Here is a 23496-nt window from a genome sequence, read left to right as displayed (position 1 = left end):
CTCTACTGACAAATGGCTTCTCAACCTGCTTCTTTCTGTCTGTCTACCTCATTTTTTTAATTCAAATGTAGTTGATTTACAATGTTATGTTGGTTTCAGGCGTGCAACAAAGTGATTCAATTATATTTTTCAGATTATTTTCCAGTATAGGTTATTAAAAGATACTGAATATTGTTCCCTGCATTATACAATAAATCCTTTTTGCTTATCTATTTTATATGTAGTAGTGTGTATCTGTTAATCCATATTCCTAATTTATTCCCCCCTCCCTTTCCCCTTTGGTAACTATAATTTTATTTTCTATGTGTGTGAGTCTATTTCTGTTTTGTAAATAGATTCATTTGTATTATATTTTACAGTCCACATATAAGTGATATATAATATTTGTCTCTCTGAGTTATTTCACTTAGTATAATATTCTCTAGGTCCATCCATGTTGCTGCAAATGACAATATTTCACTCTTTTTTATGGCAGAGTAATATTCCATCGTGTATATGTACCACATCTTCTTTATCCAGTCATCTGTCAACAGACACTTAGGTTGTTCTATTTCTTGGCTATTGTAAATAGTGATGCTATGAACATTGGAGTACATGTATCATTTTGAATTAGAGTTTTCATATTTTCCAGATTTATGCCCAGGAGTGGGATTGCTGGATCATATGGTAACTCTATTTTTAGATTTTTAAGGAAACTCCATACTGTTTTCCATAGTGGTTGCACCAATTTACATTCCCACCAGCAATGTAGGAGGGTTCCTTTTTCTCCACATTTTCTCCAGCATATATTATTTGTACTTTTTGATGACAGCCATTTTGACCAGTGTGAGGTAATACCTCATCGTAGTTTTAATATGTATTTCTCTAACAATTAGCAGTGTTAAGTATCTTTTTTTGTGCCTGTTGGCCATTTGTATATTTTCTATGGAGAAATGTCTATTTAGGTCTTCTTGTTTTTTTTAAATGTTTTGGCTGCATCAGGTGTTAGTTGTGGCATGCTGGATCTTTCATTGCGGCACATAGGCTTCTCTCTAGTTGTGGCACGCAGGCTCTCTAGTTGTGACCCATGGGCTCCAGAGCATGTGGGCTCTGTAGTTGTGGCACACAGGCTCTCTAGTTGTGGCATGTGGGCTCAGTAGTTGCGGTGCACAGGCTTAGTTGCCCCATGGTATGTGGGATCTAAGTTCCCTGACCAGGGATTGAACTGGCATCCTCTGCATTGCAAGATGGATTCTTAACCACTGGACCACCAGGGAAGTCCTCTTCTGCCCATTTTTGATTGGGTTTTTTGTTTTTCGATATTGAGTTGTATGAGCTGTTTGTATATTTTGAAAATTAATCCATTGTCAGTCACATCATTGGCAAATATTTTCTCCAGTCTTTAGGTTATCTTTCAATTTTGTTGACAGTCTCCTTTGCTGTGCTAAATCTTTTAAATTTGAGTAGGTACCATTTGTTTATTTTTGCTTTTATTTCTTTTGCCTTTTGGAGACTGATCTAAGAAAATATTGCTACAATTTATGCCAGAGATCATTTTGCCTATGTTCTTTCTAGGAGTTTTATGGTATCAGGTCTTATATTTAAGTCTTTGAACCATTTTGAGTTTATTTTTGGGTATGGTGTGAGAAAATGTTCTAACTTCATCCATTTGTATTTGGCTCTCCAGCTTTCCCAGCACCACTTCCTGAAGAGACTGTCTTTTCTCCATTCTGTGTTCTTGCATCCTTTATCAAAGATTAATTGACCATAGATGTGTGGATTTCTTTCTGGGATCTCTGTTCTGTTCCATTGATCCATATGTCTGTTTTTGTACCAATACCACACTGTTTTGATGACTCTAGCTTTGTAGTATTGTCTGAATCTGGGAGGATTATGCTTCCTGCTTTGTTCTTTTTCTTCAGAATTACTTTGGCAATTCTGGGTCTTTTATGGTTCCATATGAATTTTAGGATTATTTGTTCTGGTTCTGTGAAAAATGTCATTAGTAATTTGACAGGGATCCCACTAAATCTGTAGATTGCTTTGGGTAGTATGGCCATTTTAACAATAATAATTCTTTTAATTGAAGAGTATGACATATCTTTCTATTTCTTTGAATCTTCTTCAGTTTCCTCTATAAATGTTTTATACTTCTCAATTTATAGGTCTTTCACCTCCTTGGCTATTTTTTTAATGTGATTTTAAATGGGACTTTTTTTTTTTTTACTTTCTGATATTTCACTGTTGGTATAAAGAAATGCAACAGATTTCTGTATGTTAATCTTGTATCCTACTGCCTTGCTGAGTTCATTTATTAGTTTGGATAGTTTTTATGTGGAGTCTTAAGGGTTTTCTATATAGTGTATCATATCATCTGCATATAATGGCAATGTTACATGTTCCCTTCCACTTTGGATACCTTTTATTTTTTTCTTCTTGTCTCATTGCTGTCACTAGGACTTCCAATACTATGTCGAATAGAAGTGGTGAGAGTGGGCATACTTGTCTTGTTCCAGAACTTGGCAGGAAGGCTTTTAACCTTTTTACCATTGAGTATTATGTTGGCTGTGGGTTTGTCATAAATGCCTTTTATTATGTTGAGATATGTTCCCTCTTTACCCACTTTGGTGAGAGTTTTTACTTGAATGGATGTTGAATTTTATCAAATGCTTTTTCTGCATCTGTTGAGATGATCACGTGGGTTTTGGTCTTTTCTTTCATTAATGTGATGCATCCCATTGATTTTGCGTATGTTCAACCATCCTTGAGACCTAGGAATAAATCCAACTTGATCATGGTGTGTGATCCTTTTTATGTATTGTTGGATTCGGTTGGTTAAATGTTTGTTGAGAATTTTTCATTTATATTCACTAAAGATATTGGCCTGTAATTTTCTTTTTTGTAGTACCTTTGTCTGGTTTTGGTATCAAGGTGATGGTGGCTTCTTGTAAAGATTCTGGGAGTGTGCCTGCCTCTTCAATCTTATGGAACACTTTGGGAAAGATAGGTATAAGTTCTTTGTATGTTTGGTAGAATTCCCCAGTGAAGACTTCCAGTCCTGGACTTTTGTTTGCAGGGTGTTTTTTGTTTGTTTGTTTTGTTTCTTAAATTACAGATTCTATTTCACTTCTAGTGATTGGTGTGTTCAAATTATCTGCTTCCTGTGGACTCAATTTTGGCAGTTTATATGTTTCTGGAAACTTGTCCATTTCCTCTACGTTGCCCAGTTTGTTAGCATGTAAACTGTTCATTGTATTTCTGATTTTTTTGTATTTCCACAGTATTAGTTGTTATTTCTCCTCTTTCATTTCTTATTTTGTCATTGGGTCCTCTCTCTTTTGTTGGTGAACCTGCTTAGAGGTTTGTCCATTTTGTTTATCCTTTCAAAAAACTACCTCTTGGTTTTATTGATCTTTTATGTTGTTATTTTGATCTGTATTTTACTTATTTCCTCTCTGATCTTTATTATTTCCTTCCATCTGCTGACTTTAGGTTTTGTTTGTTCTTCTTTTTCTAATTCTTTTAGGTGGTAGGTTAGGTTGTTTATTTGAGATTTTTCTTATGACTTGAGGAAAGCCTGTATCGCTGTGGACTTCCCTCTTAGAACTGCTTTTGCTGCATCCCATAGATAATTTTTAAGGTTGTGCTTTTTTTTTTTAACATCTTTATTGGAGTATAATTGCTTTACAATGGTGTGTTAGTTTCTGCTTTAGAACAAAATGAATCAGTAATATATATACATATGTTCCCATATCTCTTCCCGCTTGCGTCTCCCTCCCTCCCACCCTCCCTATCCCACACCTCCAGGCGGTCACAAAGCACAGAGCTGATCTCCCTGTGCTATGCGGCTGCTTCCCACTAGCTATCTACCTTCCGTTTGGTAGTATGTATATGTACATGCCTCTCTCTCGCTTTGGCACAGCTTGCCCTTCCCCCTCCACATATCTTTAAGTCCATTCTCTAGTGGGTCTGTGTCTTTATTCCTGTTTTACCCCTAGGTTCTTCATGACATTTTTTTTTCTTAAATTCCATATATATGTGTTAGCATACAGTATTTGTCTTTCTCTTTCTGACTTACTTCACTCTGTATGACAGACTCTAGTTCTATCCACCTCATTGCAAATAGCTCAATTTCGTTTCTTTTTATGGCTGAGTAATATTCCATTGTATATATGTGCCACATCTTCTCTATCCATTCATCTGGTGATGGACACTTAGGTTGTTTCCATCTCCGGGCTATTGTAAATAGAGCTGCAATGAACATTTTGGCACATGACTCTTTTTGAATTATGGTTTTCTCAGGGTACATCCCCAGTAGTGGGATTGCTGGGTCATATGGTAGTTCTATTTGTAGTTTTTTAAGGAACCTCCATACTGTTCGCCACAGTAGCTGTATCAGTTTACATTCCCACCAACAGTGCAAGAGGGATCCCTTTTCTCCACACCCTCCCCAGCATTTATTGTTTCTAGATTTTTTGATGATGGCCATTCTGACCGGTGTGAGATGATATTTCATTGTAGTTTTGATTTGCATTTCTCTAATGATTAGTGATGTTGAGCATTCTTTCATGTGTTTGTTGGCAGTCTGTATATCTTCTTTGGAGAAATGTCTATTTAGGTCTTCTGCCCATTTTTGGATTGGGTTGTTTGGGTTTTTTTTTGTTACTAAGCTGCATGAACCGCTTATAAATTTTGGAGATTAATCCTTTGTCAGTTGCTTCATTTGCAAATATTTTCTCCCATTCTGAGGGTTCTCTTTTGGTCTTGTTTATGGTTTCCTTTGCTGTGCAAAAGCTTTGAAGTTTCATTAGGTCCCATTTGTTTATTTTTGTTTTAATTTCCATCACTCTAGGAGGTGGGTCAAAAAGGATCTTGCTGTGATTTATGTCATAGAGTGTTCTGCCTATGTTTTCCTCTAAGAGTTTGATAGTTTCTGGCCTTACATTTAGGCCTTTAATCCATTTTGAGCTTATTTTTGTGTATGGTGTTAGGGAGAGATCTAATCTCATACTTTTACATGTATCTGTCCAGTTTTCCCAGCACCACTTATTGAAGAGGCTGTCCTTTCTCCACTGTACATTCCTGCCTCCTTTATCAAAGATAAGGTGACCATATGTGCGTGGGTTTATCTCTGGGCTTTCTATCCTGTTCCATTGATCTATATTTCTGGTTTTGTGCCAGTACCATACTGTCTTGATGACTGTAGCTTTAGTCTGAAGTCAGGGAGCCTGATTCCTCCAGCTCCTCTTTTCGTTCTCAAGATTGCTTTGGCTATTCGGAGTCTTTTGTGTTTCCATACAAATTGTGAAATTTTTTGTTCCAGTTCTGTGAAAAATGCCAAAGGTAGTTTGATAGGGATTGCATTGAATCTGTAGATTGCTTTGGGTAGTAGAGTCATTTTTCACAATGTTGATTCTACCAATCCAAGAATATGGTATTTTTCTCCATCTATTTGTATCATCTTTAATTTCTTTCATCAGTGTCTTATCATTTTCTGCATACAGGTCTTTTGTCTGAGGTAGATTTATTCCTAGATATTTTATTCTTTTTGTTGAAATGGTAAATGGGAGTGTTTTCTTGATTTCACTTTCAGATTTTTCATCATTAGTGTATAGGAATGCCAGAGATTTCTGTGCATTAATTTTGTATCCTGCTACTTTACCAAATTCATTGATTAGCTCTAGTAGTTTTCTGGTAGCATCTTTAGGATTCTCTATGTATAGTATCATGTCATCTGCAAACAGTGACAGCTTTACTTCTTTTCCGATTTGGATTCCTTTTATTTTCTTTTTTTCACTGATTGCTGTGGCTAACACTTCCAGAACTATGTTGAATAAGAGTGGTGAGAGTGGGCAAGCTTGTCTTGTTCCTGATCTTAGTGGAAATGCTTTCAGTTTTTCACCATTGGGGATGATGTTGGCTATGGGCTTGTCATATATGGCCTTTATTATGTTGAGGAAAATTCCCTCTATGCCTACTTTCTGCAGGGTTTTTATCATAAATGGGTGTTGAATTTTGTCAAAAGCTTTCTCTGCATCTATTGAGATGATCATATGGTTTTTCTCCTTCAATTTGTTAATATGGTGTATCACGTTGATTGATTTGCAAATATTGAAGAATCCTTGCATTCCTGGAGTAAACCCCACTTGATCATGGTGTATGATTCATTTAATGCGCTGTTGGATTCTGTTTGCTAGTATTTTGTTGAGGATTTTTGCATCTGTGTTTATCAGTGATATTGGCCTGTAGTTTTCTTTCTTTGTGACATCCTTGTCTGGTTTGGGTATCAAGGTGATGGTGGCCTCGTAGAAGGAATATGGGAGTGTTCCTCCCTCTGCTATATTTTGGAAGAGTTTGAGAAGGATAGGTGTTAGCTCTTCTCTAAATGTTTGATAGAATTCGCCTGTGAAGCCATCTGGTCCTGGGCTTTTGTTTGTTGGAAGATTTTTAATCACAGTTTCAGTTTCAGTGCTTGTGATTGGTCTGTTCATATTTTCTCTTTCTTCCTGATTCAGTCTTGGCAGATTGTGCATTTCTAAGAATTTGTCCATTTCTTCCAGATTGTCCATTTTATTGGCATAGAGTTGCTTGTAGTAATCTCTCATGATCTTTTGTATTTCTACAGTGTCAGTTGTTACTTCTCCTTTTTCATTTCTAATTCTATTGATTTGAGTCTTCTCCCTTTTTTTCTTGATGAGTCTGGCTAATGGTTTATCTATTTTGTTTATCTTCTCAAAGAACCAGCTTTTAGTTTTATTGATCTTTGCTATAGTTTCCTTCATTTCTTTTTCATTTATTTCTGATCTGATTTTTATGATTTCTTTCCTTCTGCTAACTTTGGGATTTTTTTGTTCTTCTTTCTCTAACTGCTTTAGGTGCAATGTTAGGTTGTTTATTCGAGATGATTCCTGTTTCTTAAGGTAGGATTGTATTGCTATAAACTTCCCTCTTAGAACTGCTTTTGCTGCATCCTATAGATTTTGCGTCGTTGTGTCTCCATTGTCATTTGTTTCTAGGTATTTTTTTATTTCCTCTTTGATTTCTCCAGTGATCACTTCGTTATTAAGTAGTGTATTGTTTAGCCTCCATGTGTTTGTATTTTTTACAGATCTTTTCCTGTAATTGATGTCTAGTCTCATAGCGTTGTGGTCGGAAAAGATACTTGATACAATTTCAATTTTCTTAAATTTACCCAGGCTTGATTTGTGACTCAAGATATGATCTCTCCTTGAGAATTTTCCATGAGCACTAGAGAAAAATGTGTATTCTGTTGTTTTTGGATGGAATGTCCTATAAATATCAATTAAGTCCATCTTGTTTAATGTATCATTTAAAGCTTGTGTTTCCTTATTTATTTTCATTTTGGATGATCTGTCCATGGGTGAAAGCGGGGTGTTAAAGTCCCCTACTATGAATGTGTTACTGTCGATTTCCCCTTTTATGGCTGTTAGAATTTGCCTTATGTATTGAGGTGCTCCTATGTTGGGTGCATAAATATTTACAATTGTTATATCTTCTTCTTGGATCGATCCCTTGATCATAATGTAGTGTCCTTCTTTGTCTCTTCTAATAGTCTTTATTTTAAAGTCTATTTTATCTGATATGAGAATTGCTACTCCAGCTTTGTTTCGGTTTCCATCTGCATGAAATATCTTTTTCCATCCCCTTACTTTCAGTCTGTATGTGTCTCTAGGTCTGAAGTGGGTCTCTTGTAGACAACAAATATATGGGTCTTGTTTTTGTATCCATTCAGCCAATCTGTGTCTTTTGGTGGGAGCATTTAGTCCATTTACATTTAAGGTAATTATCGATATGTATGTTCCTATTCCCATTTTCTAAATTGTTTTGGGTTTGTTATTATAGGTCTTTCCTTCTCTTGTGTTTCTTGCCTAGAGAAGTTCCTTTAGCAGTTGTAGAGCTGGTTTGGTGGTGCTGAACTCTCTCAGCTTTTGCTTGTCTGTAAAGGTTTTAATTTCTCCATCAAATCTGAATGAGATCCTTGCTGGGTAGAGTCATCTTGGTTGCAGGTTTTTCTCCTTCATCACTTTAAATATGTCCTGCTACACCCTTCTGGCTAGCAGAGTTTCTGCTGAAAGATCAGCTGTTAACCTTATGGGGATTCCCTTGTGTGTTATTTGTTGTTTTTCCCTTGCTGCTTTTAATATGTTTTCTTTGTATTTAATTCTTGACAGTTTGATTAATATGTGTCTTGGCGTATTTCTCCTTGGATTTATCCTGTATGGGACTCTCTGTGCTTCCTGGACTTGATTAACTATTTCCTTTCCCATATTAGGGACGTTTTCAACTATAATCTCTTCAAATATTTTCTCAGTCCCTTTCTTTTTCTCTTCTTCTTCTGGAACCCCTATAATTCAAATGTTGGTGCGTTTAATGTTGTCCTAGAGGTCTCTGAGACTGTCCTCAGTTCTTTTCATTCTTTTTTCTTTATTCTGCTGTGCAGTAGTTATTTCCACTATTTTATCTTCCAGGTCACTTATCCGTTCTTCTGCCTCAGTTATTCTGCTATTGATCCCATCTAGAGTATTTTAATTTCATTTATTGTGTTGTTCATCATTGCTTGTTTCATCTTTAGTTCTTCTAGGTCCTTGTTAAATGTTTCTTGCATTTTGTCCATTCTGTTTCCAAGATTTTGGATCATCTTTACTATCATTATTCTGAATTCTTTTTCAGGTAGACTGCCTATTTCCTCTTCATTTGTTAGGTCTGGTGGGTTTTTATCTTGCTCCTTCATCTGCTGTGTGTTTTTCTGTCTTCTCATTTTGCTTATCTTACTGTGTTTGGGGTCTCCTTTTTGCAGGCTGCAGGTTCGTAGTTCCCTTTGTTTTTGGTGTCTGTCCACAGTGGCTAAGGTTGGTTCAGTGGGTTGTGTAGGCTTCCTGGTGGAGGTGACTAGTGCCTGTGTTCTGGTGGATGAGGCTGGATCTTGTCTTTCTGGTGGGCAGGTCCACGTCTGGTGGTGTGTTTTGGGGTGTCTGTGGACTTATTATGATGTTGGGCAGCCTCTCTGCTAATGTATGGGGCCCTGTTCCTGTCTTGCTAGTTGTTTGGCATAGGATGTCCAGCACTGTAGCTTGCTGGTCGTTGAGTGAAGCTGGGTGCTGGTGTTGAGATGGAGATATCTGGGAGATTTTCACCATTTGATATTATGTGGAGCTGGGAGGTCTCTTGTGGACCAGTGTCCTGAAGTTGGCTCTCCCACCTCAGAGGCACAGCACTAACTCCTGGCTGCAGCACCAAGAGCCTTTCATCCACACAGCTCCTTAATTTGGGATGATTTGTTGTCTATTCATGTATTCCACAGATGCAGGGTACATCAAGTTGATTGTGGAGCTTTCATCTGGTGCTTCTGAGGCTGCTGAGAGAGATTTCCCTTTCTCTTCTTTGGTCTCACAGCTGTCAAGGGCTCAGCTTTGGATTTGGCCCTGCCTTTGCGTGTAGGTCGCTGCAGGGCGTCTGTTTTTTGCTCAGACAGGATGGGGTTAAAGGAGCCGCTGATTCGGGGGCTCTGGCTTACTCAGGCAGGGGGTAGGTAGTGGCATGGAGTGTGGGGCGAGCCTGCGGCGGCAGAGGCCAGCATGACATTGCACCAGCCTGAGGCGTGCCATGCATTCTCCCGGGGGAGTTGTCCCTGGATTACGGGACCCTGGCGGTGGCGGGCTGCACAGTCTCCCCGGAAGGAGGGTGTGGATAGTGACCTGTGCTCACACACAGGCTTCTTGATGGCGGCAGCAGCAGCCTTAGCGTCTCATGCCTGTCTCTGTGGTCCGCGCTTTTAACCGCGGCTCGCGCCCGTCTCTGGAGCTCCTTTAAGCAGCGTTCTTAATCCCCTCTCGTCGCGCACCAGGAAACAAAGAGGGAAGAAAAAGTCTCTTGCCTCTTCGGCAGCTCCAGACTTTTCCCCGGACTCCCTCCCAGCCAACCGTGGCACAGTAACCCCCTGCAGGCTGTGTTCACACCGCCAACCCCAATCCTCTCTCTGCGCTGTGACCGAAGCCCGATCCTCAGCTCCCAGCCCCGCCCACCCCAGCGAGGGAGCAGACAAGCCTCTCGGGCTGGTGAGTGCTGGCCTGCACCAATCCTCTGTGCGGCAATCTCTCCACTTTGCTCTCCGCACCCCTGTTGCTGTTCTCTCCTCCGCGGCTCCGAAGCTTTCCCCCTCCGCCACCCGCAGCAAGGGGCTTTCTAGCGTGTGGAAACCTTTCCTCCTTCACAGTTCCCTCCCACTGGTGCAGGTTCCGTCCCTATCCTTTTGTCTCTGTTTATTCTTTTTTCTTTTTCCTTACCCAGGTACGTGGGGGGTTTCTTGCCTTTTGGGAGGTCTGAGGTCTTCTGCCAGCATTCAGTAGGTGTTCTGTAGGAGTTGTTCCACGTGTAGATCTAACGTTGTGCTTTTCATTGTCATTAGTCTTGAGGTAGTTTCTGTATTTCTCTTTGATTTCATCACTGACCCATTGTTTTTTCAGTAGCATGTTGTTTAGTCTCTGTGTAATCGTTTTTTTACCCCATTTTTCTTTCTGTGATTGATTTCTAGTTTCATAATAGGGTGGTCAGAAAGGATGCTTGAAATAATTCTGTCCTTTTAAATTTGCTGAGGCTTGTTTTGTGTCCTAGTATGTGGCCTATCCTAAAGAATGTTCCATGCATGCTTGAAAAGACTGTGTATTCTAGGGGTGTTCTAGGGGTTTTTTGGATGTTTTGTCCTGCAGGTATCAATTAAGTTCAAGTATTCCATTGTGCCATTTAGGATCTGTTGACTTATTAATTTTCTGTCTGGAAGATCTGTCCACTGACGTTAGTGGGGTGTTAATGTCTCCTACTATTAATATATTACTGTTAATTTTTTCCTTTATGTATGTTTGTATGTTTTTATATATTTAGGTGCTCCTATATTGGGTGCATATATGTTAATGAGTATAATGTCCTCTTCTTGTATTGATCCCTTTATTATATGGTTTCCTTCTTTATCTTTCTTTATGAACTTTGTTTTAGCACCTCTTTTGTCTGATATGAGTATTGCTACCCCTGCTCTCTTGTCATTTCCATTTGCCTGAAGTATCTTTTTCCCTTCCCTCACTTTCAATCTGTGTGTGTCTTTTGCACTACAGCGAGTCTCTTGTAGGCAGCATATTATAGGTTCTTTCTTTTTTATCCAACCTGTCACTCTGTTTCTTTTGATCAGAACATTTAGTCCATTAACTTTTAAAGTAATTATTAATAAGTATGTATTTATTGCCATTTTAAGCCTTGTTTTCCAGTTGATTTTCTAGTTCTTCTTTGTTCCTTCTTCTTTTTGTTTTTCCTTTTGTAGTTTGATAGTTTTCTTTTGTATTATGCTTGAGTTCCTTTATTTTTGGTTTTCGTGAATCTATTGTGTTTTTGATTTGTGGTTACCCTGGTTTTCAAGTATGTTTACCCATAACTATACCTATTTGCTTTAGACGAATAGTTGTATAAGTTCAAACACACTCTAAACGATCTACATTTTTTACTTTGCTCCCCCACATTTTGTGGTTTTGATGTCCTATTTTGCATCTTTATGTTTATCCTTTTGTTGTTAATTGTAGTTATAATTGCTTGTACAAAAAATTTGTTTTTAATCTATATACTAGCTTATTTAAGTGATCTTCAGTACTTTTATATATTTGCCTCTCCTATTGTGTTTTCCCCTTTCCTATAGAGTCTTCTTTCTATTTAGAGAATATCTTTCAATATTTCTTTTAGGTTAGCTTTAGTATCACTGTATTCTTTTAGTTTTTGCTTGTCTGAGAAATTATTATTTTCTCCTATTCTAAATTATAATCTTGTTGGATAGAGTATTCTAGGTTGTAGGTTTTTCCCTTTCAGGATTTTAAATATATCATGCCACTCCCTTCTGGCCTGCAAAGTTTCTGTAGAAAAATCAGCTGATAGCCTTATGGGGGTTCCCTTGTAACTGACTTTGTTTTATCTTCTCACCTTTAGAATCCTCTCTTTATCTTTACCTTTTGTCATTTTAATTATTATATGTCTTGGTGTGAGTCTGTTTGGGTTCATCTTGTTTGAGACCCTCTGTGCTTCCTGTACCTGGATATATGTTTCCTTCTTTAGGTTTGGGAAGTTTTCAGCCATAATTTCCTTGAATACATTTTCGATTCCCTTTTTTCTTTCTTCTCCTTCTGGAACTTCTATTATGCATAGGCTAATTTATATTATCCTGTACATCTCACATGTTGCTTTCACTTTTGTCTTTTGTCTTTCTGTCTGCTGTTTTGATTGAGTGACTTCCATTATTCTATCTTGCAGATTACTTATTCGTTCTTCTGCATTGTTTTGTCTGCTATTCACTGCTTTTAGCTCAGTTTTTATCTCAGCAATTGAGTTATCTAATTTTGATTGGTTCCTCTTTACAGTTTCTAGATCTTTGTTAAAATGATATATCCATAAACTTTCATAATGCTTTTAACATTTTTATTACCTCTTTTTTGAACTTGGCATCTAGTAGACTGAAGAGGTCTATTTCATTGTTTGTTCTTTCAGGGGATTTCCCTTTTTCTTTTAATTGGGAGTAGTTCCTCTACTTTTTCATTTTAAATTTCTCTGTCTCTTTGAATTTAGGAGAATCAGTTACCTACTGTGGTCTTGAAGGGCTGTTTTTATGTGGGAACATCACTGTGAGAGCCCAGTATTTTTGCTGAGAGGGCTGATTTTGGTATGGATGCCTGCCACGTCTTTCCTCAGAGTGTACTGGCCATTATCCCCTTGATGAGGAGGTGTGGTTTATGTTGTGGTGACCAGAGCCTGCACTGGATGTTGGGTGGGGTCTCCTCTTTGTTCTGTGGCTATCACAGCTCTGTCAGGGGCAGGGTCTGCTCCTCAGTTCTTGAAGTAAAAACTCTGAGGTTCCAGTTCAGTAAGGCTCTGTTGCCCTTAAGTGTGTTCTCTATCCCCAAGGAAGTGAGTGCTGAAGCAAGCGAGGCCCATGCGGTCACAGTGAACCTATGTGCCATCCATGCAGGCATCCTCCATTTTGTTCAGAAGTAGCCCAAGTTTGCACCCCGTTCTTTGTTGTGTTCCTCCCAGACCTAGTGTTAGCTTGGCACTGTGGGTGGTGATGTTATTGATTCAGGGATTGAGGAGGTTGTGCCGCCATCTAAAACTTGGGCTGCCTCTATGGTAGGACTCTCCCAGGGCCTGTCCACCCCATGTCTGGCTTTAGGCTCTGGTGTGAAGTATGTGGGACTGGAGCACTCCCACTGGGAGATAAATCCACTGTGTACTCCTCCCCAGAGGCAGTCTGCTGGGAATGTGCCATTGTGTAATGCCACTTGCCACCGGTGTGTGCACCAGTGGGTCCACTGCTGCTGGACCCGCCCCCACTCTGAGAGCATTGATAATGGGCTTCAGTGATGTCAGCCCTGCCCTCTGCCACGTGCTTGCTCACAAAGTCGCCCACCAGCAGAGCCACACACTGTCATGTGCAGCTGTCAATGTGGCTCCTACTGTGGACCCACACCCCACCCTGCCTGCACTGATACTGGGGATCCTATGGAAGACCTATGCCTTTCCCTGCATATGCTAACAATGGTGGCCTGGACCGCACTCTAAGCCCTTCGTGCTATCCCTGCACAGCTAGACTGAGTCCTTTTCCAGGATCTGTCCGCTGAAGTCCAAGTTTCAGTGTCTAGCCTCTACATGTACCAGCAGCCCCTCCCAGCATGTTTTGGGCTGTGAAATGCAGCAGCCTGGCAGCCATCAGCACTGGTATCTCTCCATTCTGATTGCCACCAAACCATCACATTCACACAAGGGAGACCAGGCCTCTTCAGCTACCTATCTGCACCACAGGTCTCCCAACTGGCAAAGGGAGTTCCCAGGGTACAGGTGGAGCATTTCCTCTTTCTCAGCTTCCTCCCAGGGGCACTAGTCCTGTCCCAGTGACTTTTTTTATTGTTGTTGTTCTTACCCAGTTGCATGGAGATCTTTCTTACAGCTTTGGTTGTATAAGAAACCTTCTAACAGTTTTCAGTTGGTTTTCAGTGAGAATTGTTCCACATGTAGATATATTTTTGATGTGTTTGTCAGGGAGATGAGCTCCGTGTCCTTCTACTCCACCACCTTGATCTCTTCTACCTCATTTTGCTTTTATCGGTCGATCTGATTTGTAAGCTTTTCTGTGTACGTGGCTAGCCCAAATTTTATACTTAATATAGTCTCAAAATCCATACCTTTAATCTGACTCCAAATTCTAGGGTAGAGAATCTGATTGTCTCCAGTTGTGTCAGTAGCCTGGCACTGATCCAGTTGTCCATTTTGGGGACATAGTTTCACATGAAGTATTAGAGGTACCAGGAGTCTACCCATGTGCTTATCAGTGCAAAATGATGAGCTTAAAGCAGGAACTGTGTTTGATATTATATTTTATAAGTGTGTTCATCATCTTTTATTTTTATATTATCTACTTCACCTAGTGTAGAACTATGTACATAATGAACGATTGTTTTCTAATCCTGCCAGTCAGAATCAGAAGTCAATGAATATTTATTGAGTACCTACTAGGAAATTCACACATTGCCATTTATTCCACAGAAAATACTCATGGAGCAAATATTAGTATCCTGATAATGTTGGTTATTTAAATACTGAGTCACAAAAATACTACGTGACTTGCCCACAATCACACTACAAGTAGATACTAGAGGAGCCTCCTTGGTCTTACCCCAAAACCACATGCAGTCACCTTCTACTGTCAACCATTGCCCACACTGCCACTAACCCATCGAAGGACCTTGAGAAAAATGTGGGGTAGATTTAAGAAACCCTATAATTCTCTTCAGCTCTACATTAGTGTAGTAGCTAAGTGTATAGAACTCATATTGTGATTTTGGATTGGTGATCTCTGTGTTTCAGTTTCCTCATCTGTGAAAGGGAGATGAGGAAATTGAAATGTACTTTCTGCATTGTTTTTCTTTTTTTATTAAAGTATAGTTGATGTACAATATCACTGTATTGTACATCAACTATACTTTAATAAAAAAAGAAAAACACATTTACAAAGTACATTTACAATTTTTAAAGGTTATACTTACAATTATAGTGATTATGAAACATTGGCTATATTTCCTGTGTTGTGCAGTATAGCTTTGTAGCTTATTTTATGCATAATAGTTTGTACCTCCCACTCCCCCACCCCTATATTGCCCCCTCACTGGTAACCACTAGTTTGTTCTCTATATCTGTGAGTCTGCTTCTTTTTTTGTTATATTCACTAGTTTGTTGTATTTTTTAGATTCCACATGTAAGTGATATCATACAGTATTTGTCTTTGTCTGACTTATTTCACTTAGCACAATACCCTCCAAGTCCATCCATGTTGTTGCAAATGGCAAAATTTCATTCTTTCTTATGGCTGTGTAGTATACCATTGTACATATATACCACATCTTCTTTGTCCATTCATCTGTTGATAGACACGTAGGAGGCTTCCATGTCTTGGCAATTGTAAATAATGCTTCTATGAATATTGGGGTGCCTGTATCTTTTTTAATTAGTGGGGATTTTTCAGGTGTATATCCAGGAGTGAAATTGCTGGGTCATATGATATTTCTATTTTTAGTTTTTTGAGAAACTGCCATAATGTTTTCCACAGTGGCTGCACCGATTTACCTTCCCACCCACAGTGTATGAGACTTCCTTCTTCTCCACATCCTTGCCAACATTTGTTATTTGTGTTCATTTTGATGACAGACATTCTGACAGGTGTGAGGTGATATTTCATTGTGGTCTTGATTTCCATTTCCCTGATGATATCGATGTTGAGCATCTTTTCATGTGCCTGTTGGCCAGCTGCATGTCATCTTTGAAAAAATGTCTATTCAAGTGTCTGCCCATTTTCAATTGGGTTGTTTGTTTTTTTGATGTTGAGTTGTGTGAGCTGTTTATATACTTTGGATATTAACCCCTTATCATTTATGTCATTTGCAAGTATTTTCTCCTATTCAGTAGGTTGCCTTTTCATTTAGTCAGTGGTTGCCTTTGCTGTGCAAAAGATTTTAAGTTTAATTACGTCCCATTTGTTTATTTTAGCTTTTATTTCCTTTGCTTTAGGAGACAGATCCAATGAGAGATTGCTACAATTTATGTCAGAGTGTTCTGCCTATGGTTTCCTCTAGGAGTTTTATGGTTTCCAGTCTTACTTTTAGGTCTTTAATCCATTTTGAGTTTATTTTTGTATATGGTGTTGGAGACTGTTTTCCTTTCATTCTTTTACATGTAGCTGTCCAGTTTTCCCATCATCACTTACTGAAGAGACTATCTTTTCTCCATTGTATATTCTTACCTCTTTCACTATAGATTGATTGACCATAAGTGTGTGGGTTTATTTCTGGGCTCCCTATTCTGCTCAGTTTATCTATGTGTCTGCTTTGGGCCCAGTACCATACTGTTTTTATTACTGTAGCTCTTTAGTATAGTCTGAAGTCAGGGAGTTTGATTGCTTCATCTCTGTTCTTCTTTCTTAAGAGTGTTTTGGCTATTCGTGGTCATTTGCATTTCCATACAAATTTTCAAATTATTTGTTCCAGTTCTGTGAAAAATGCTATTGGTATTTTGATAGGGATTGCATTGAATTTGTAGTTTGCCTTGGGTACTATGGTCATTTTAACAATATTAATTCCTCTGATCCAAGAATATGGTATATCTTTCTACCTGTGTCATCTTCAGTTTCTTTCATCAGTGTCTTATTATTTTCTGAGTACAGGTATTTTTCCTCCTTAGTTAGGTTTATTCCTAGGTCTTTCACTCTTTTTGATGCAATGGTAAATGGGATTGTTTCCTTAATTTCTCTTCATGATACTTCATATTTAGTGTTGAGAAATGCAAAAGATTTCTGTATATTAATTTTATATCCTACAACTATGCCAAATTCACTGAGCTCCAGTAGTTTTCTGGTGGTGTCCTTAGGATTTTCTATGTATAGCATCATGTCATCTGCGGACAGTGACAGTTTTACTTCTTCCTTCCCAATTTGGATTCCTTTTAATTCTTTTTCTTCTCTGAAGGCTTTGGCTAGGGCTTCAAATACTGTCAAACAAAAGTGGTGAGAGTGGGCATCCTTGTATTTTTCCTGATCTTAGAGGAAATGCTTTCCGCTTCTGACCATTGAATAGGCTGTAAGCTGTGGGTTTGTCACATATGGCCTTTATTATGTTAAGGTATGTTCCCTCTATGCTCACTCCTGGAGAGTTTTTATCATGAATGGATGCTGAATTTTATCAAAAGCTTTTTCTGCATCTACTGAGATAATCATATGTTTTTTTCAACATCTTTATTGGAGTATAATTGCCTTACAATGGTGTGTTAGTTTCTGGTTTATAACAAAGTGAATCAGCTATACATACACATATATCCCCATATCTCCTCCCTCTTGTGTCTCCCTCCCACCCTCCCTAACCCACCCCTCTACATCTTCATTGGAGTATAATTGCTTTACAATATTGTGTTAGTTTCTGCTGTATAACAAAGTGAATCAGCTATATGCATACATATATCCCCATATCCCCTCCCTCTTGCACCTCCCTCCCACCTTCCCTATCCCACCCCTCTAGGTAGTCACAAAGCACTGAGTTGATCTCCCTGTGCTATGCAGCTGCTTCCCACTAGCTATTTTACATTTGGTATTGTATATATGTCAATGCCACTCTCTCACTTCGTCCCAGCTTACCCTTCCCCCTCCGCATAACCTCAAGTCCATTCTCTATGTCTGCATCTTTATTCCTGTCCTGACCCTAGGTTCATCAAAACAATTTTTTTTTTTTAGATTCCATATATATGTGTTAGCATACGGTATTTGTTTTTCTCTTTCTGACTGACTTCACTCTGTGTGACAGACTCTAGGTCCATCCACCTCACTACAGATAACTCGATTTTGTTTCTTTTTATGGCTGAGTCATATTTCTTTGCATATAAATTGATACAGCCACTATGGAGAACAGTATGGAGATTCCTTAAAAAATTAAAAATAGAACTACCATATGATCCAGCAATCCCACTCCTGGGCATATACCCTGAGAAAACCATAATTCACAAAGAGACGTGTACCACAATGTTCATTGCAGCACTATTTACAATAGTCAGGACATGGAAGCAGCCTAAGTGTCCATTGACAAATGAATCAGATGGTTTTTACTCTTCAGTTTGTTAAGGTGGTCTATCACATTGATTGCTTAGCAGATATTGAAAAATCCTTACACTCCTGGTTGGTAAATCCCACTTGATCATGGTGTATGATCATTTTAAATGTATTGTTGGATTTGTTTGCTAATCTTTTGTTGAGGATTTTTGCATCTATGTTCATCAGTGATATTGGCCTGTAATTTTCTTCTTTTGTGATAACCTTGACTGGTTTTGGTATCAGGGTGATGCTGGCCTCATAGAAAGAGTTCAGAAGTGTTCCTTCCTCAGCAGTTTTTTCAGATAGTTTGAGAAGGATATGTTTTTTATTCTTGTCTAAATGTTTGGTAGAATTCACCTGTGAACCATCTGCTCCTGGACCTTTGTTTGTTGGAAGTTATTTAATTATTGTTTCAATTTCATTACTGGTAATTGATCTGTTCATATTATCTATTTCTTCCTAATTTTGTCTTGGGAGATTGTACATTACTAAGAATTTGTCCATTGTTTCTAGGTTGTCCATTTTATTGGCGTATAGTTGTTCATAGTAGTCTGTTATGATCTTTTGTGTTTCTTTGGTGTGGGTTGTAATTTCTCCTTTTTAATTTCTGATTTTATAGATATGAACCCTCTTCCATATTTTCTTGATTAGTCTGGCTAAAGGTTTATAAGTTTTGTTTATCTTTTCACTTTCATTGATCTTTTCTATTTTTTTAGTCTCTATTTCTGCTATGATATTTATGTTCTCTTTCCTTCTAACTTTGTGTTTTGTTTCTTCTTTCTCTAGTTCCTTTAGGTGTAAGGTTAGGTTGTTTGAGATTTTTCTTGTTTCCTGAGGTTAGTGTGCATCTCTATAAACTCCCCTCTTAGAACTTCTTTTGCTGCATCCCATAGATTTTGTATTGTCATGTTTTTGTTTTCATTTGTCTCTTGGTATTTTCTTATTTTCTATTTGATTTCTTAGGGACCCCTTGTTTGTTTAGTAGAATATTTTTAGCGTCCATGTGTTTGTGTTTTTTTCAGTTTTTTCATGTAGTTGATTTCTAGTCTTATAGCATTGTGTTTGGAAAAGGTGCTTGATAGGATTTCAATTTTCATAAATTTACTGAGGCTTCCTTTGTGGCCTAGCATGTGGTCTATCCTGGAGAATGTTCCATGTACACTTGAAAAGAATGTGTATTCTGCTGTTTTCAGATAGAATGCTCTATATATGTCAATTAAGTCCTTTTGATTTAATGTGTCATGTAAGGCCTGTGTTTCCTAATTGATTTTCTGTCTGAATTATCTGTCCATTGATGTAAATGGGGTGTTAAGGGTCTGCAACTGTTATTCTGTTACTGTCAGTTTCTCCTTTTATGGCTGTTAGTATTTGCCTTATATATTGAGGTGCTTCTGTGTTAGGTGCACATTTACAATTATTATACCTTCTTCGAATGATCCCTTTATCATTTAATAGGGTCCTTCTTTGTCTCTTATAACAGTATTTATTTTTAAGTCTATTTTGTGTGATATAAGTATTGCTACTCCAGCTTTCTTTTGATTTCCATTTGTGTAGAATACCTTTTTCCATTCTCTCACTTCCAGTCTTTTTGTGTCTTTAGATCTGAAGTGAATCTCTTGTAGACAGCATATATATGGGTCTTGTTTTTGTATCTATTCAGCCACTCTGTCTTTTGATTGTAGCACTTAGTCCGTCTCCACTTAAGGTAATTATAGATATGTATGTTCCTGTTGCCATTTTGTTAATTGTTTTGGGGTTGTTTTTGTAGGTCTTTTCCATTCTTATTTTATTATTTAGTTTTATGTTTGGATTCCTTTTTCTTTTTTGTGGGTATATCATAGATTTTTTTGTTTGTCATTACCATGAGGTTTTACATAGCTGATCCCTTAATTCCAAATGCATTTTAAAAACCCTCCATTCATACTCTCCTCTCCTCATGATTACTGCTTTTGCTCTCATATTTTACATTGAATTGCTTTTTGTGTCCCTTAGCTGCTGATTGTGGATATAGATGATTTCACTACTTTTACTTTAACCCTCCTACTAGCTTTGTGTATGGATGTTTTCCTATGTTTACTATATGTTTGCCTTTACTGGTGAGCTTTTTCATTTCATAATTTTCTTATTTCTAGTTGTGGCCTTTTCTTTTTCACTTAGAGAAGTTCCTTTAACACTTGTTATAAAACTGGTTTGTGGTGCTGAGCTCTTTTATCTTTTGCTTATCTGTAAAGCTTTTGATTTCTCTATAAAATCTGAATGAAAGCATTGATGGGTAACGTATTCTTGGTTGTAGGTTTTTCCCTATTATGACTTTAAACATATCGTGCTACTCCCTTCTGGCCTGCAGAGTTTCTGTTGAAAAATCAGCTAATAGCCTTATGGGAGTTCCCTTGTATGTTACTTGTTGCTTTTCACTTGCTGCATTTAATACTCTCTCTTTATCTTTAATTTTCATCATTTTAATTTCAGTGTATCTTGTTGTGCTCCTCCTTGGGTTAATCCTGTATGGGACTTTGTGCTTCTTGGACTTGGGTGAAAGTTTCCTTTCCCATGTTAGGGAAGTTTTCAGCTATTATCTCTTCTAATATGTTCTCAGTCCCTTTCTCTCTATTCTCCTTCTGAGACCATGTAATGCAAATATTAGTGCACTTGATCAATTTAAGACGTCTCTTAAATTGTCCTCATTTCTTTTTATTCTTTTTTCTTTTATTTTCAGTGTCAGTGATTTCCACTGCTCTGTCTTCCAGCTCACTGATCCATTTCTCTGTATCTTTTCGTACTCTGTTGATTCCTTCTAGTATATTTTTTATTTCAGTTATTGTATTCTTCATCTCTGTTTGGCTGTTCTTTATATTTTCTAACTCTCTGTTAAAAAATTCTGACTTCTCGATCTGTGCATCTATTCTTCTGAGTTCTTTTTTTTTTTTTTTAACTTTTTTAAGTGGTCACTTCTTAAGAGTTTATTTTTAGACTTTAATAAATATGTCTTCTCTATTTTTTCAAAGCAATGATGCATTTCCCAGGGTTAATAATGCCAAAGTGGACCAGTATTAGGCTTGACGGTGTGATTCTGCTATCTGTTTAGTTATCCTTTCTTTTATTTAAACAAAAAAAAATTTTTAACATCTTTATTGGAGTATAATTGCTTTACAGTGGTGTGTTATTTTCTACTTTATAACAAAGTGAATCAGCTATACATATACATACATTCCCCATATCTCCTCCCTCTTGCTTCTCTCCTCCCCCCCCCCAGGTGGTCACGAGTTCTTTGATCATCTTTATAATCATTACCCCAAGCTCTTTCTTGGGTAGATTGTCTGTCTCCATTTCACTTAGTTGTTCTTCTGGGGTTTTATTTCATTCCTCGTCTGAAACATGTTCCTCTTTCACCTCATTTTGCCCAAGTTGCTATTTTTATTTTTATATATGTGATAGGTTAGTTATGTTTCTCCACTTGAAGAAGTGCTTTTTGTAAGAGATGTCTTATGTGTCCCAGCAGTGTACTGCCCTCTCCTAACCCAAGCTATATGCTCTAGGTGTTACCTCTGTGAGGGCTGAGTGCATCCTTCTGTTGTGGTAGGCTGACTACGTGTACAGTCTGGTAGACTTGGTTGGACCCTGGTCCGGTTGGTTGCCAGACCCTGCCTTGTGCAGAGGCTGCCGGCTGTTGGTTGGTAAGGCCTAGCCAGGGGGCAGATTACTGCAGAACCCCTGGAGGCTCTGGGACTAGTGCTGGCTCATTGTTTGGGCAGAGTTGGGTCCAGAAGACTCTGGGGCTGTTGCCCGCCCACTGTTGGGTGAATCCAGGTCCTGGGGTGGTTGGTGCCAGACTACTGCAGGCAGAACTGGCACCTGGAGTCTGGCTGCAGGACCCGGGCATCCCAGAGCTGTCAGATTGCTGGGGGTGGCGAGAGGTTCTTGACACAGGTGGTACAGAGGTCCAGGGTGTCCTGAAGCTTGTGTTGGCCTGCAACTGGGCAAGGCTGTGAGCCAGTTGGTCCCAGGGCAGTGTCTGGCCTGCTGTGCACAGGCTGGGTCCTCAAGCTGCGGGAGTGTGGTTTTTTTGCATCTGGCATCTGCCGCCTTATGGGTGAAGCTGGTCCAGAGGCTAGAGGAGGTTTTGTGGAGGGCAGAGCCAGTTCCTCTCCACTGGTGGATGGAGCTGGGTCCTGGCCCTCTGGTGGGCAGGGCTATGTCTAGACGGAGCTGTGGGCTCAGGAGGTCTTAGCAGCCTGTCTGCTGATGGTGGGGCTACATCCCTGCCCAGTTAGTTGCTTGGCTTGAAGCGTCCCCAAACTGGTGCCTACAGGTTGTTGGGTAGGACCAGGTCTAGGCACTGATGAGCTAGAAGGAGAATTCCACAATGGCAGCCTCCAGCACCATTGTCCATGTGGTTGAATAAGCTCCCCAAAATGGCTGCTGCCAGTGTCTGTGTTCCCAGAGTGAGCCACAGCGCCCCCCACACACACACCTCTCTAGGAGACTCTCCAAGATGTAGGTTTGGCCCAGTCTCCTATCAAGTTATTTCTTTTGTCCTGGGTCCTGGAGAGTGTGACCTTCTAAGAGTGGAGCAAAACCAAGAGTAATTTTAGTTAGCTTCACAGTTGATTTCCTGCTGAAGAACCAATAAATCTGATTGGCTTCACAGTTGATTTCCTGCTGAAGAACCAATAAATCTGATTGGGGGGCCTTGTTCACCACAGAAGAGCTCACTTACTTTCTACATGAGACTCAACTTTAGTGCCAGTGAATTGGAATGTCCAAGGGTAGGGCCTAGGAAATTTAATAAATTCCCCAGGCTAATGTTTTGCACAACAACATTTGAGAATCATTGTCCTAGGTTAAGACTTAAATGGTCTGAAAAGTTTCTTTCCCAGTGAGGCAATAGGAAAGTCACAGACAAGAGTGCTGGCGATGTCTCCCTGTTCACTAACCCACCGTGATGTGGAGCTGCCTGGCCTTCATCTTACCCACAGAGCAGAGCAGTTGCTTTGGTATCTTCCAGGTTAGGTGTGCTCCCCTAGTACAATCAATTGTTATGCATTTGGATTTTCTTTGGACAAGCCAGCCCCTTCAGTGTTTCCTCAATCAACTAACAGTGAGAAAACTTAGGCTAGGGCATGTTAAAGAAGCTTCTAAGTCAGCCACAAGGTTTGCAGTTTTAATTTGAGGTAATTCATAAATTACTGCTGGTACTGATTCTGTTGTAGCTGGCGAACCCTGCTGCTATATAAGGCAGCTGCCTTCTGTAGTTGAGGTGTGCCTGAATCCATTAATGGATGTCTTGGTCACAGATACAATTTTATAACAGGTGTCATTTACTTAGACTGACACTGCATGTGGAGATC

General features: G+C 38.9%; 1 pseudogene; it reads right to left on the bottom strand.

Moving 5' to 3' along the window:
• The window catches only part of LOC114887592, a 43729-nt pseudogene extending 21701 nt beyond the window's left edge, over window positions 1–22028 (bottom strand).
• Window positions 22029–23496: the final 1468 nt, after the last annotated feature.

The sequence above is a fragment of the Monodon monoceros genome, unplaced genomic scaffold (assembly GCF_005190385.1).
Source record: "Monodon monoceros isolate NGI ecotype Baffin Bay Population unplaced genomic scaffold, NGI_Narwhal_1 Super_Scaffold_7, whole genome shotgun sequence".
In the NCBI taxonomy this organism is placed as follows: Eukaryota; Metazoa; Chordata; class Mammalia; order Artiodactyla; family Monodontidae; genus Monodon; species Monodon monoceros.
Note: the sequence above shows the minus strand (reverse complement) of the source record. Positions and strands in the feature narration are given on the sequence as shown.